Source organism: Xenopus laevis, chromosome 9_10L (genome assembly GCF_017654675.1).
Source record: "Xenopus laevis strain J_2021 chromosome 9_10L, Xenopus_laevis_v10.1, whole genome shotgun sequence".
Lineage (NCBI taxonomy): Eukaryota > Metazoa > Chordata > Amphibia > Anura > Pipidae > Xenopus > Xenopus laevis.
In genome coordinates this window covers 41,555,523-41,570,347 of record NC_054387.1, presented here as the reverse complement: position 1 = coordinate 41,570,347, position 14,825 = coordinate 41,555,523, and the positions used below count along the sequence as shown (strand labels likewise).

At 41.7% G+C, this 14,825-nt stretch overlaps 1 pseudogene; it reads right to left on the bottom strand.

Annotated features, from left to right (window-relative positions):
• Window positions 1-2,178: 2,178 nt before the first annotated feature.
• LOC121397958 lies at window positions 2,179-11,374 on the bottom strand (annotated as a pseudogene).
• Between the last annotated feature and the right edge of the window lie 3,451 nt (window positions 11,375-14,825).

Sequence of the window (14,825 nt, the reverse complement as noted above, 5' to 3'; positions counted from 1 at the left end):
AGTCCCTGGTATCTAGGTTTATGGTCGTTCGAATGATATGATATATTTGTGCAGTAGAGCGCACGGTCGATTTGTCTTTCCATAAGTTATCTATCGGATTATCACTGTCTGTGTGTTTCATATTATGGATTGCGGTTCTCGCGAAATGAAGTATCTGCATGCTGAGAAATATGTGTAGACGAGTGAAGGGGAACTTCTCTTTCAATTCCTGTAAAGAAAGCAAGTCTCGATTTCGTTTGATAAGGTTATGAATTGTGGCTATTCCACCTTCCCGCCAGTTATACAAGATCGGTTTCGACAGTCCTATGGGAAAGTTTGTATTACCTAACCATGTTAGATACGGGGAGTGATGTTGAGGTAGGTGATGTTTCAGTCTAAGCAATTGCCAGATTTTATGTGTGTCCGAAAATAACGGGTTTTCTTTCAGCTTTCGAGGGATCGCCGAAAGCGGGGAGTGTAGAAAATAATTTAAAGTAAGGCCGTCCAGGTAAGATTGATCTAAGTCAGTGTTAGCAAACCAGTTTCTATTTGTTAGCCAGTCACCAGCGTATCTGAGTAATGCCGCTTCATTGTACTCCTTAACATTAGGCAGGTTAACACCGCCTAAGTGCCTTGGCTGTTGCAATTTGTAAGTACCGAGTCGGGGGCGTTTGTTCTGCCAAATAAAGGTACGAAATATATGATTTATTCGTTTAAGGTCAGTAGGTTTAATACGATATGGCAGCATTTGTATTGGGTATATCAGTTTCGGAAAAAGGATAATTTTTATAAAGTGGATTCTGCCTAAAAAAGTTAAATTGAGGTGTTTCCATTGTTGTGTTTCCTGTTGAATCCTATCAATAATTGAGCGAACATTCAAACCATAGAGATCTTTGTGATGTTTTGGTATTTTTATGCCTAAATATGTTATATGATGGTGGGCTTTCTTGAAAGGAAAATTGGTGGAACAATTTTGTGGCGTGGTATCATGAAGGTGTAACGCCTCAGATTTTCCTGCATTAATTTGGAAGCCAGCAATCAGTCCGAATCTACTTATGATTGACAAAATGGTTGGGATTTCTGTTTGGGGGTTTTGTACAAAAAGCAATATGTCATCAGCAAATGCCGTGACTTTCAGCCGCGTTTGGTCAATTGGGATACCTGAAAAGTTGGGGTTTTTCAAGAAGTGTCGAAGTAAGGGGTCTATGGCTAAGTTAAATAGTAACGGAGAGAGTGGACAACCTTGTCTCGTTCCCCTTCCGATCATAAATTGTTCTGAGTTCTGGCTGTTCACTGTGATAAATGTGCTAGGAGTAGAATATAAAGTCTTGAAGAGATTAAACATTTGGATACCAATATGTTGATATTTTAGCAGTCGTCTAATATGTATATGTGAAATCCTGTCGAAAGCTTTATCAGCATCTAAGCTTAACAATATTCCCTGTTTCCTTTTCTCCGAATTGCAGTGATATAATGCTGTCAGAATCTTGCGGATAGCCTGTACCGATTGCCTATGTTTGAGGAAGCCTACCTGGTGTTCGGTGAGTATATTGGGAAGAATGAGCTGTAATCTGTCCGCCATTATTTTGGTCAGGATTTTAATATCTTGGTTCAATAGTGATATTGGACGGTAGGAGGTACAGTCAGTTGGATCTCTACCTTCTTTTGGAATTAATATTATTCTGGCAACATTGGCCTCGTGCCATAATGGTGAGCCTTGCAAGACTTTATTATAGAGATCAGTTAAAATAGGAGAGAGTTCAGCGACTAGTAATTTATAATACTCCGCAGAGAGACCATCTGGTCCCGGTGTTTTGTTATTTTTCAAATGTTTGATAGTTCTCGAAATTTCCTCTTCCGTGACAGGGGCATCAAGAATCTCTCTATCCTGAACCGAAAGTTTTTGGAGTCCAGCTTCCTGTAAAATGGCATGGCACATTTAAAGGGAAACTACTGTATATCCATCTTAAGAATGGGATTAAACAATCATTATTTCCTGTTAAAGGGAAAATTAAACTCTTGGCAGGACACAGACAGTGTTAAGGCAATTTGCAATTGGTCGGTCTTAGAAATGAGGCAGCAGCGGTTTAACTGTCAATCTAGAAAACATAGACAATAAAATATGTAGCTGCGGTCAATAAATATTTTGCTATTAGACACTAACCCCAGCAACCTAACAGAAGTTTCACCACTGTGAATATTTGTAGATTTTTTATAGATGCCTTGGAATTGATAGTTTCCTATTTACACACAAAGGAGAAGATATATGGTCTTTGTTTATTAACAAAAATACAAAAGATACAAAGTAAAATAGATCTTCATTTAGAAGTATTACAGGAGGTACAACTGGGGGATCATCCCAGCCACTCTGGGATACAAAATACCAGCGTAACTACCGGGGGAGCAGGGGGTGCGATTGGGCCAGGACCCGCACCCCCTCAGGGCCCCCGGCAGCTCACACGCCTCTCTCTCCTTAGGGAAATGCAGCCATTTCTGGCCGTACAGAGGGGGCGGGGCCCGGCTGCACGTCCCACGCCAGGGCCCGACCCCCTCTAGTTAAGTCTCTGCAAAATACAAACAGATGTTCGGATACTCATACTAAACAGGTCCCCTTAGCAGAACTGGCTAGTCCAGGACAGCTTATAGGCTAGTTCGATCTGTGCTAGTCACTACATGCAAAGTCATGATGAGAACCTCTATAGATTTATGAAGTGAACCCTATCTCACAAGGCCAAATAGACCTATCTGAATATTTACCACTAGCCTCTTTGAGGTCACTCACCAGATATAGTGCCTGTGGTTTCAAGGCACATAACCCTCAGCAGTACCTGGGCCAGCCCCATCCTATCTGCTGACCTCTCTAGAGCTAGCAGTGGACCTGGATATGACATAGTACACAATTTCAAGACTGCACAGGGCCTGCAGTGGCGAGTAGATTGATCTCTGTCTCTTGGTTAAGGGGAGGTGCGCTCATGGAAGCAGCCTTGGGCAGCTGAATTGCACAAAAGCTGTTGGAAGCCAAGTGCTCCTTCAAGTACTCTCCCCCCATCTCCTCATATTCCTTGCGGCTGACCCATCCCTCCTCACAGTTCACATTCTGCAAGGCCCAACCTGATGCACCATGCCAGGTGCCCAGAACAGGATGAGAAGCCAGGGAAACCTGGAGACCAAAAAACAACGGTTATTGGGAAGAAACATTTCAAGACTGTACAATGGTTACTGGAAATACTACAGTACAAGTACATTGCTTGTGAGGACAAAGCACTATACTCCGTATTTTTCTATTTAAATGTAGTGGTTTTAGCCCTTTAGTGAGTTTGGAGCAACGACTAAAGGCCCGGCATGAAAGTGATGAAAAACTATATCTTTAGCTATGCCTATTCTATCCTATAATTAATGTAAGGCAATGGTTTCCAGACCCCTTGGATTCAGGGTCACCCTATATTTATATATTTGGTTTACTGGTTACATGCTTTAGTGGGAGTGTTTGAGATAATCTCCCCTTTAAATAACTATCTGGTTTGATAAGAGCACTTAAAGAAGGCCCCTGAACCATTTACTGGGTTTATAATAAACCCAGTTTATACATATATATATTTTTTGTGCACATTGTATTGCTGTGAGTACCATCTGGGAATATGGTAAATAGAAGTGACCCCTACAGCTGCCCTGAGCTAATATCAAGATTACAGATATTGATCACTCAATCACCCTGCTAAAGCTCCAGGGCAGCAACATGCAGTCACCCCAAATTTCATAAATCCATATTTTGTGCATGCAACAGTACCATTCTTACTCCTAGACATCAATGAAATCTGACTATTGTACCTGAAAACTGGAGCCAAATGGTCTCATTTGCAGCAACTCTTTCTCCATCTTGCCCTTTATCCCAGGATACATAACATTACCCCCTTTCAGGAACCAAAGCCAGACTGGGAGTAAAAAGCAGCCCACACACACAGACGTTGCCTTTCCCTGACTGGTCTGATAGAAAGGTGCATTGGATATTGGTCACTGGTACTAGACACTGCACCTAATTTTAGGTGAGATTTTAGATTTTAGGTGATTAGAAAGTGATTTTCCTCTTGCCGCTCTAGCACCTCATCTTACAAGGAAGCAACACGTACCGATCCAATATATACTGCATCGTTTCAGCCAGGCCAGCCTGGTCTTCTCCTATCAGTAAAGCTGAAACAGGATTTCTGGGACATGGATTCTCTCTGTGCCCAAATACATCTGGTGGTATTCTGCCACGTTAAACATATTCTGGCAGAGAAAGAAACATCTGTTATAGAAAAAGGCGAGACACACATTCAGGCCCTTGCACCACATGGTATCCATCCATGTATGTACTCTACTCCTGACCACTGTAAATAATAATAAGCAGTCCCTGGATAAACGGAGTTACAGGAAGCCAGCTGGAGAATGGCAGATTACTCACTACCAAAACACAAAGATATTGTACCTGGACAGCAGAAGCTGCTTTCTCTGTCTCCACCTGGTCCTCATTATAGGCAGTTTCCAGCTCGGAGATCCCCTCCATTGTGGAGCGGCTCTTCCATCACTGCAGGACATCTTCCACAAGCGCTGTGCAAGAAAGGCCTCCTGCATTGCACTGGACTCCACACACCCCTCACACGGACTGTTCACGCTGCTCCCATTCGGCAGACGCTTTCGCAGCATTAAAGCCCGAACAACCAGGCTGCGCGAAAGCTTTTTTCCACAAGCGATTAGACTCCTCAACTCACTGCTTGCCCTCCCACTACATTCCAGACACACCTGAACTGTGAATTTAACTTTGTGAACTGTTAATTTATTTGCACAATTCTAAAGGTTTACACATGTATATATCCAATTTCTGCCAATATATTGCACATTTCAAATGTTTACATATTTATTGTGTATTTTAAGTGCCTTTTTCTGATATGTACTAGCTGGAGCCACGTTGTCTCGCGTCACTGTGTATTCGTATATTGCTGAGATGACAATAAAGTTTACTTTGACTTTGTTCCCTTCCAAGATACCCATAATCCCATCAACTGGCACTGAAAAATTCCATTTCACACCAAATGCTCCTGAGCATGCACCAAACTGAGGTTTGCTGTCCAACGCTTCCCCCAGTACTTGCTGCTTTCCCTGCTTAATGGCCATGCCTAGCTTGTGTATGTAAGACTGGAGCTCCTCTGCAGAGTCCATGTTCAACTCCATCAGAGACTTGTGGAACTGCTCAACCTGACCATATTCCCAAAAAAAGACTTTTTGAAACTACTTTCCGTTTATTATTTTTTACCGTTTTTTTTTTAATCAAAGTTTCCTGTCTCTGGTGTTTGAGTCTGGCAGCTCAGTAATTCAGGTGCAAATTCTAAACTGTTACAATTTTTTAACATTCAGTTAATACATTTATAGCAACTATTGTATCAATTGTAACAGCTGCCTGTAATGAAACCCAGCGATTCTGCTCAGCAGGGACAAAGATAAGAAATGTCTCAACTTAATGTTTCAATTTATAACAGTTTACAGGGTCGGCGACCCCCCCTCCCAAAGCTACTTTAGAAGGTGAAAAATGACAGTTTACACTTCAATATTAAAAAAAGCATCACACATAGAAAATAGAAAGTAATTGCAAAAGGCTGGTATTTCAGGTGAACTATTTGAAAACAATTACATGTTTGAACGTGAACAACCCCTTTGAATTGAACTGTCAATGTAAAACAGTCTGATGTTTCTTAGAGGAAATACAATTTCCCACTGTGCAATGTTTGCTTAAAGGGGTAGTTGACCTTTAAACTAACTGTTAATATGATGCTGGCAGTGATACTCTGACAATTTGCAACTGGAGTTCAATGTTTAGCTTTTTGTGGTTTTTGAATGATTTATCTTTTTGTGTAGCATCTGTCTCTAATTTCAGAAGGTTCCTAGGATTACATTTTCTAGCAACCAGGCCTAGAAAGAAAAGGCTAAATTTTTAATTAATTTGTGTTAATTTCTTTTTTCCAAAAAGGGAAACAACTACACTGGCAATCTTTATCATCTCAAATGGCTCTCCTAATTCAGTTGAAGAGAAAAATACCCCATTTTGCTTGGGTCATTAAACCAAAACACTGAACATCTCACCAGACAAATTAGCTGCATTAGCATCTGAAAAGAAGCTGAGTGAAAAAAAACATTTTAGAGAGCAAGCACAGGAGGGAGAGGAAATGAATGAGAAGAGCAGAAGAGAAAGTTTTATAAACAAGAGGTGGTGCAGATCATCATGCCACAGACAGAGAGGGCAATATAGACATCAATTTCAAAAAGTTGTGTATTTTATAAGATGTGTCTTTAGTTTAAAGTATACAGTACCTGTTGTCTCAGTTACCTGCACATACAGCAGTCTCTCTAGCCTGGTCTTGCTGCAACTTCTCTTCCCGATGGCGTGCGTTCCTGCTTCTCCTCGGAGAGAATGGCACTAGCGAGCAGCTTGGTGGAAAACGGCAGCTGCATTTTATACACATTTTCTTCATAGTAGTTAGCGCAGCGCCACTTCCCGAGCTCTGTCAAATGTAGGCACAAAGTTACAGATGGCTGCTGGATTTCTATTGCTGAGACTTAGAAGGTTATGTCATAAAAATTCGTACCAGGTTTTGTAACCAATAAAATGTTTGCTCTTAAGTAGGTGACAAGTAAAAGTGATTTGCTTTAACTGAAGATTACTAGGTGCAAGCCCTGTGACTTCTTTTTAACTACTATAGGAGGGACCACAAAACAACAATGTAAAATAAGGGAAAACTTAAAATCAATGGGATGTAAAATTGAGGTTCCACGGTATATTCATTTGTATCTCTGGGTTAACAAATCTATTGGGAGTCTAAATGATAAAATTGAATAATAAAGAACTTTTACCTTCCAAGTAATCCTCTAGAACATAGCAGTGCTCGTGCAGGATCTCCTCCAACGAGACTCAAAGGGATGGCAGACAGATGCCCCGGGTACTTTAACTGAAGCAGGCAGGGGCGGATTAATGCATAGGCTAGCCTAAGCTATAGCCTAGGGGCCCATAGTGGTCAGGGGCCCATGGGTTTTTTTTTAAATTCACCGTAGCCAATGGCGGGACCACCGGGGGTGCAGGAAGTGCAACCACACCAGGGACCGCAACCCCGCCCTCGGGGCCTGCCGGCGGTTCGCACTATTGCAAATCCTAGTTACTTAACTGAATGTACCAGGAGAGAGTAGTTGGCAAAGTGTTTAAAAAACAATAAACCGCAGACCGTAGTTTGCTGTGTAAGAATGTCAGGATATGGTGTAATCGGCTGGTGACCCCTAATAGAAAGACCAATCAGTAGGCTCATTGCATCAGCAGGAAGATGTGTCCGCTGCAAGTGTTGGTTGCTATGGTGGCTGTGGGGTACGGCATTGACTGCAACAGTTTGGTTAGTGTGACCGAGGTCGCATTAGGGAGGTAGGTAAGTGCGCGCATTGCTCACCACATTAGCAGCACTTTCCCGCACTGAGGCGGTCAAAGTGGAAGTTGGTCGGCGCCCTAGTAGAGCTTGAGGTTGTCATGTCCTTGTCAGTGGCCACAGCGTCTGTTTGTGAGCAAAGCAGATGGTACAGCTTAGCGGACACTGGCGTGCCTTTAGGTTACAGTTGCTGGGGGCATGCGAAGAATGCATGCTATTTAATAAAGTAAAGTGAAAGAGAAGGAAGAATAAACATAAACATAAACAAAGCTAGCATAATATTACAGTCCTGTTATTTTGCAACATTCGACTATCAAGTTTCTGAGAACGAGCATAAATATCCAGATTCAAGTAAACAGGTCAGGCTTAATTTACCTTAAATACGATGACAAAAGCCTATTAGTACGGTGACTCCTGGGGGGTGAACTTGTGGATGGTCTGGCGCCCTGAAGTGAGTTTTGAATGTAGTCGTTAGCTTCTTGTAGTAAGGAGTTACCCTTTAAGATTTCCATGTCATACCATGTAGTGTTTATAAAGGTGTAAGTGGTTAAATATCTGAGTGGTAAAGGAAGGCTATTTATGTATGTGGTCCAGATGGAGAAAAATTGTTCTGCTTGTAAGTCTTTCCTCAGTGTGGCCTCCAGCCAGTCCATATGAAAGATATGGTGTAATTTCTGTTTCATGAGTGTGGCGATGGGATTCTATCGATAGCCATTGGTGTAGAATTGTTTTCCGAGACGCTGCTGCCAGCCTAGCCGCCAAATGTTTCTCCCCCTTATCAAAGTCGGGTAATGTTGAGTAATACTAAATAGAGCCATTCCAACGTTGGTTGAATCACTTTGTTTGTCATTTGCCTCCAATAGGAGATTACTTCCAGCCAGAAGGTTTGAACTTGAGGGCATGACCAGAGCATGTGGAGAAGATCCGCTTTTAGGGCTGAGCATCGAGTGCATCTATCTGAGGGAAGCGTTCCCATCTTTAAAGCGTTTGTCAGGTGTTAGGTATGAGTTGTGGAGAAGTTGTAGGGTCATTTCCTGGTATCTGCTGGTCGGTAACATCTGAGTAGTACGTGTATATGCTTTTAAAATGTCCACAATGGGGATATGTGGTGTGATAGTGGTCCACTTAAATAAATGGGAGTCCCTGGTATCTAGGTTTATGGTCGTTCGAATGATATGATATATTTGTGCAGTAGAGCGCACGGTCGATTTGTCTTTCCATAAGTTATCTATCGGATTATCACTGTCTGTGTGTTTCATATTATGGATTGCGGTTCTCGCGAAATGAAGTATCTGCATGCTGAGAAATATGTGTAGACGAGTGAAGGGGAACTTCTCTTTCAATTCCTGTAAAGAAAGCAAGTCTCGATTTCGTTTGATAAGGTTATGAATTGTGGCTATTCCACCTTCCCGCCAGTTATACAAGATCGGTTTCGACAGTCCTATGGGAAAGTTTGTATTACCTAACCATGTTAGATACGGGGAGTGATGTTGAGGTAGGTGATGTTTCAGTCTAAGCAATTGCCAGATTTTATGTGTGTCCGAAAATAACGGGTTTTCTTTCAGCTTTCGAGGGATCGCCGAAAGCGGGGAGTGTAGAAATATTTTAAAGTAAGGCCGTCCAGGTAAGATTGATCTAAGTCAGTGTTAGCAAACCAGTTTCTATTGTTAGCCAGTCACCAGCGTATCTGAGTAATGCCGCTTCATTGTACTCCTTAACATTAGGCAGGTTAACACCGCCTAAGTGCCTTGGCTGTTGCAATTTGTAAGTACCGAGTCGGGGGCGTTTGTTCTGCCAAATAAAGGTACGAAATATATGATTTATTCGTTTAAGGTCAGTAGGTTTAATACGATATGGCAGCATTTGTATTGGGTATATCAGTTTCGGAAAAAGGATCATTTTATAAAGTGGATTCTGCCTAAAAAAGTTAAATTGAGGTGTTTCCATTGTTGTGTTTCCTGTTGAATCCTATCAATAATTGAGCGAACATTCAAACCATAGAGATCTTTGTGATGTTTTGGTATTTTATGCCTAAATATGTTATATGATGGTGGGCTTTCTTGAAAGGAAAATTGGTGGAACAATTTTGTGGCGTGGTATCATGAAGGTGTAACGCCTCAGATTTTCCTGCATTAATTTGGAAGCCAGCAATCAGTCCGAATCTACTTATGATTGACAAAATGGTTGGGATTTCTGTTTGGGGGTTTTGTACAAAAAGCAATATGTCATCAGCAAATGCCGTGACTTTCAGCCGCGTTTGGTCAATTGGGATACCTGAAAAGTTGGGGTTTTTCAAGAAGTGTCGAAGTAAGGGGTCTATGGCTAAGTTAAATAGTAACGGAGAGAGTGGACAACCTTGTCTCGTTCCCCTTCCGATCATAAATTGTTCTGAGTTCTGGCTGTTCACTGTGATAAATGTGCTAGGAGTAGAATATAAAGTCTTGAAGAGATTAAACATTTGGATACCAATATGTTGATATTTTAGCAGTCGTCTAATATGTATATGTGAAATCCTGTCGAAAGCTTTATCAGCATCTAAGCTTAACAATATTCCCTGTTTCCTTTTCTCCGAATTGCAGTGATATAATGCTGTCAGAATCTTGCGGATAGCCTGTACCGATTGCCTATGTTTGAGGAAGCCTACCTGGTGTTCGGTGAGTATATTGGGAAGAATGAGCTGTAATCTGTCCGCCATTATTTTGGTCAGGATTTTAATATCTTGGTTCAATAGTGATATTGGACGGTAGGAGGTACAGTCAGTTGGATCTCTACCTTCTTTTGGAATTAATATTATTCTGGCAACATTGGCCTCGTGCCATAATGGTGAGCCTTGCAAGACTTTATTATAGAGATCAGTTAAAATAGGAGAGAGTTCAGCGACTAGTAATTTATAATACTCCGCAGAGAGACCATCTGGTCCCGGTGTTTTGTTATTTTTCAAATGTTTGATAGTTCTCGAAATTTCCTCTTCCTTGACAGGGGCATCAAGAATCTCTCTATCCTGAACCGAAAGTTTTTGGAGTCCAGCTTCCTGTAAAATGGCATGGCACATTTAAAGGGAAACTACTGTATATCCATCTTAAGAATGGGATTAAACAATCATTATTTCCTGTTAAAGGGAAAATTAAACTCTTGGCAGGACACAGACAGTGTTGAGGCAATTTGCAATTGGTCGGTCTTAGAAATGAGGCAGCAGCGGTTTAACTGTCAATCTAGAAAACATAGACAATAAAATATGTAGCTGCGGTCAATAAATATTTTTGCTATTAGACACTAACCCCAGCAACCTAACAGAAGTTTCACCACTGTGAATATTTGTAGATTTTTATAGATGCCTTGGAATTGATAGTTTCCTATTTACACACAAAGGAGAAGATATATGGTCTTTGTTTATTAACAAAAATACAAAAGATACAAAGTAAAATAGATCTTCATTTAGAAGTATTACAGGAGGTACAACTGGGGGATCATCCCAGCCACTCTGGATACAAAATACCAGCGTAACTACCGGGGGAGCAGGGGGTGCGATTGGGCCAGGACCCGCACCCCCTCAGGGCCCCCCGGCAGCTCACACGCCTCTCTCTCCTTAGGGAAATGCAGCCATTTCTGGCCGTACAGAGGGGGCGGGGCCCGGCTGCACGTCCCACGCCAGGGCCCGACCCCCTCTAGTTAAGTCTCTGCAAAATACAAACAGATGTTCGGATACTCATACTAAACAGGTCCCCTTAGCAGAACTGGCTAGTCCAGGACAGCTTATAGGCTAGTTCGATCTGTGCTAGTCACTACATGCAAAGTCATGATGAGAACCTCTATAGATTTATGAAGTGAACCCTATCTCACAAGGCCAAATAGACCTATCTGAATATTTACCACTAGCCTCTTTGAGGTCACTCACCAGATATAGTGCCTGTGGTTTCAAGGCACATAACCCTCAGCAGTACCTGGGCCAGCCCCATCCTATCTGCTGACCTCTCTAGAGCTAGCAGTGGACCTGGATATGACATAGTACACAATTTCAAGACTGCACAGGGCCTGCAGTGGCGAGTAGATTGATCTCTGTCTCTTGGTTAAGGGGAGGTGCGCTCATGGAAGCAGCCTTGGGCAGCTGAATTGCACAAAAGCTGTTGGAAGCCAAGTGCTCCTTCAAGTACTCTCCCCCCATCTCCTCATATTCCTTGCGGCTGACCCATCCCTCCTCACAGTTCACATTCTGCAAGGCCCAACCTGATGCACCATGCCAGGTGCCCAGAACAGGATGAGAAGCCAGGGAAACCTGGAGACCAAAAAACAACGGTTATTGGGAAGAACCATTTCAAGACTGTACAATGGTTACTGGAAATACTACAGTACAAGTACATTGCTTGTGAGGACAAAGCACTATACTCCGTATTTTTCTATTTAAATGTGGTGGTTTTAGCCCTTTAGTGAGTTTGGAGCAACGACTAAAGGCCCGGCATGAAAGTGATGAAAAACTATATCTTTAGCTATGCCTATTCTATCCTATAATTAATGTAAGGCAATGGTTTCCAGACCCCTTGGATTCAGGGTCACCCTATATTTATATATTTGGTTTACTGGTTACATGCTTTAGTGGGAGTGTTTGAGATAATCTCCCCTTTAAATAACTATCTGGTTTGATAAGAGCACTTAAAGAAGGCCCCTGAACCATTTACTGGGTTTATAATAAACCCAGTTTATACATATATATATTTTTTTGTGCACATTGTATTGCTGTGAGTACCATCTGGGAATATGGTAAATAGAAGTGACCCCTACAGCTGCCCTGAGCTAATATCAAGGTTACAGATATTGATCACTCAATCACCCTGCTAAAGCTCCAGGGCAGCAACATGCAGTCACCCCAAATTTCATAAATCCATATTTTGTGCATGCAACAGTACCATTCTTACTCCTAGACATCAATGAAATCTGACTATTGTACCTGAAAACTGGAGCCAAATGGTCTCATTTGCAGCAACTCTTTCTCCATCTTGCCCTTTATCCCAGGATACATAACATTACCCCCTTTCAGGAACCAAAGCCAGACTGGGAGTAAAAAGCAGCCCACACACACAGACGTTGCCTTTCCCTGACTGGTCTGATAGAAAGGTGCATTGGATATTGGTCACTGGTACTAGACACTGCACCTAATTTTAGGTGAGATTTTGTGATTAGAAAGTGATTTTCCTCTTGCCGCTCTAGCACCTCATCTTACAAGGAAGCAACACGTACCGATCCAATATATACTGCATCGTTTCAGCCAGGCCAGCCTGGTCTTCTCCTATCAGTAAAGCTGAAACAGGATTTCTGGGACATGGATTCTCTCTGTGCCCAAATACATCTGGTGGTATTCTGCCACGTTAAACATATTCTGGCAGAGAAAGAAACATCTGTTATAGAAAAAGGCGAGACACACATTCAGGCCCTTGCACCACATGGTATCCATCCATGTATGTACTCTACTCCTGACCACTGTAAATAATAATTAGCAGTCCCTGGATAAACGGAGTTACAGGAAGCCAGCTGGAGAATGGCAGATTACTCACTACCAAAACACAAAGATATTGTACCTGGACAGCAGAAGCTGCTTTCTCTGTCTCCACCTGGTCCTCATTATAGGCAGTTTCCAGCTCGGAGATCCCCTCCATTGTGGAGCGGCTCTTCCATCACTGCAGGACATCTTCCACAAGCGCTGGGTAAGAAAGGCCTCCTGCATTGCACTGGACTCCACACACCCCTCACACGGACTGTTCACGCTGCTCCCATTCGGCAGACGCTTTCGCAGCATTAAAGCCCGAACAACCAGGCTGCGCGAAAGCTTTTTTCCACAAGCGATTAGACTTCTCAACTCACTGCTTGCCCTCCCACTACATTCCAGACACACCTGAACTGTGAATTTAACTTTGTGAACTGTTAATTTATTTGCACAATTCTAAAGGTTTACACATGTATATATCCAATTTCTGCCAATATATTGCACATTTCAAATGTTTACATATTTATTGTGTATTTTAAGTGCCTTTTTCTGATATGTACTAGCTGGAGCCACGTTGTCTCGCGTCACTGTGTATTCATATATTGCTAAGATGACAATAAGGTTTACTTTGACTTTGTTCCCTTCCAAGATACCCATAATCCCATCAACTGGCACTGAAGAATTCCATTTCACACCAAATGCTCCTGAGCATGCACCAAACTGAGGTTTGCTGTCCAACGCTTCCCCCAGTACTTGCTGCTTTCCATGCTTAATGGCCATGCCTAGCTTGTGTATGTAAGACTGGAGCTCCTCTGCAGAGTCCATGTTCAACTCCATCAGAGACTTGTGGAACTGCTCAACCTGACCATATTCCCAAAAAAAGACTTTTTGAAACTACTTTCCGTTTATTATTTTTTACCGTTTTTTTTTTTAATCAAAGTTTCCTGTCTCTGGTGTTTGAGTCTGGCAGCTCAGTAATTCAGGTGCAAATTCTAAACTGTTACAATTTTTTAACATTCAGTTAATACATTTATAGCAACTATTGTATCAATTGTAACAGCTGCCTGTAATGAAACCCAGCGATTCTGCTCAGCAGGGACAAAGATAAGAAATGTCTCAACTTAATGTTTCAATTTATAACAGTTTACAGAGTCGGCGACCCCCCCTCCCAAAGCTACTTTAGAAGGTGAAAAATGACAGTTTACACTTCAATATTAAAAAAAGCATCACACATAGAAAATAGAAAGTAATTGCAAAAGGCTGGTATTTCAGGTGAACTATTTGAAAACAATTACATGTTTGAACGTGAACAACCCCTTTGAATTGAACTGTCAATGTAAAACAGTCTGATGTTTCTTAGAGGAAATACAATTTCCCACTGTGCAATGTTTGCTTAAAGGGGTAGTTGACCTTTAAACTAACTGTTAATATGATGCTGGCAGTGATACTCTGACAATTTGCAACTGGACTTCAATGTTTAGCTTTTTGTGGTTTTTGAATGATTTATCTTTTTGTGTAGCATCTGTCTCTAATTTCAGAAGGTTCCTAGGATTACATTTTCTAGCAACCAGGCCTAGAAAGAAAAGGCTAAATTTTTAATTAATTTGTGTTAATTTCTTTTTTCCAAAAAGGGAAACAACTACACTGGCAATCTTTATCATCTCAAATGGCTCTCCTAATTCAGTTGAAGAGAAAAATACCCCATTTTGCTTGGGTCATTAAACCAAAACACTGAACATCTCACCAGACAAAAAATATATTTATATACATATAGCTGCATTTGACTTGCAAAAAGCACCTCATCCCTAAGGCTGGCAGAGTCATTCAAGTCCTCCACCACCTTGCTCCATGTTGAAGTGATAGATTTTTTTAAAAAACAAACAAACAAAAAAAACAGGGACTTAAAGTCACAACATCCATCACTTCAACAT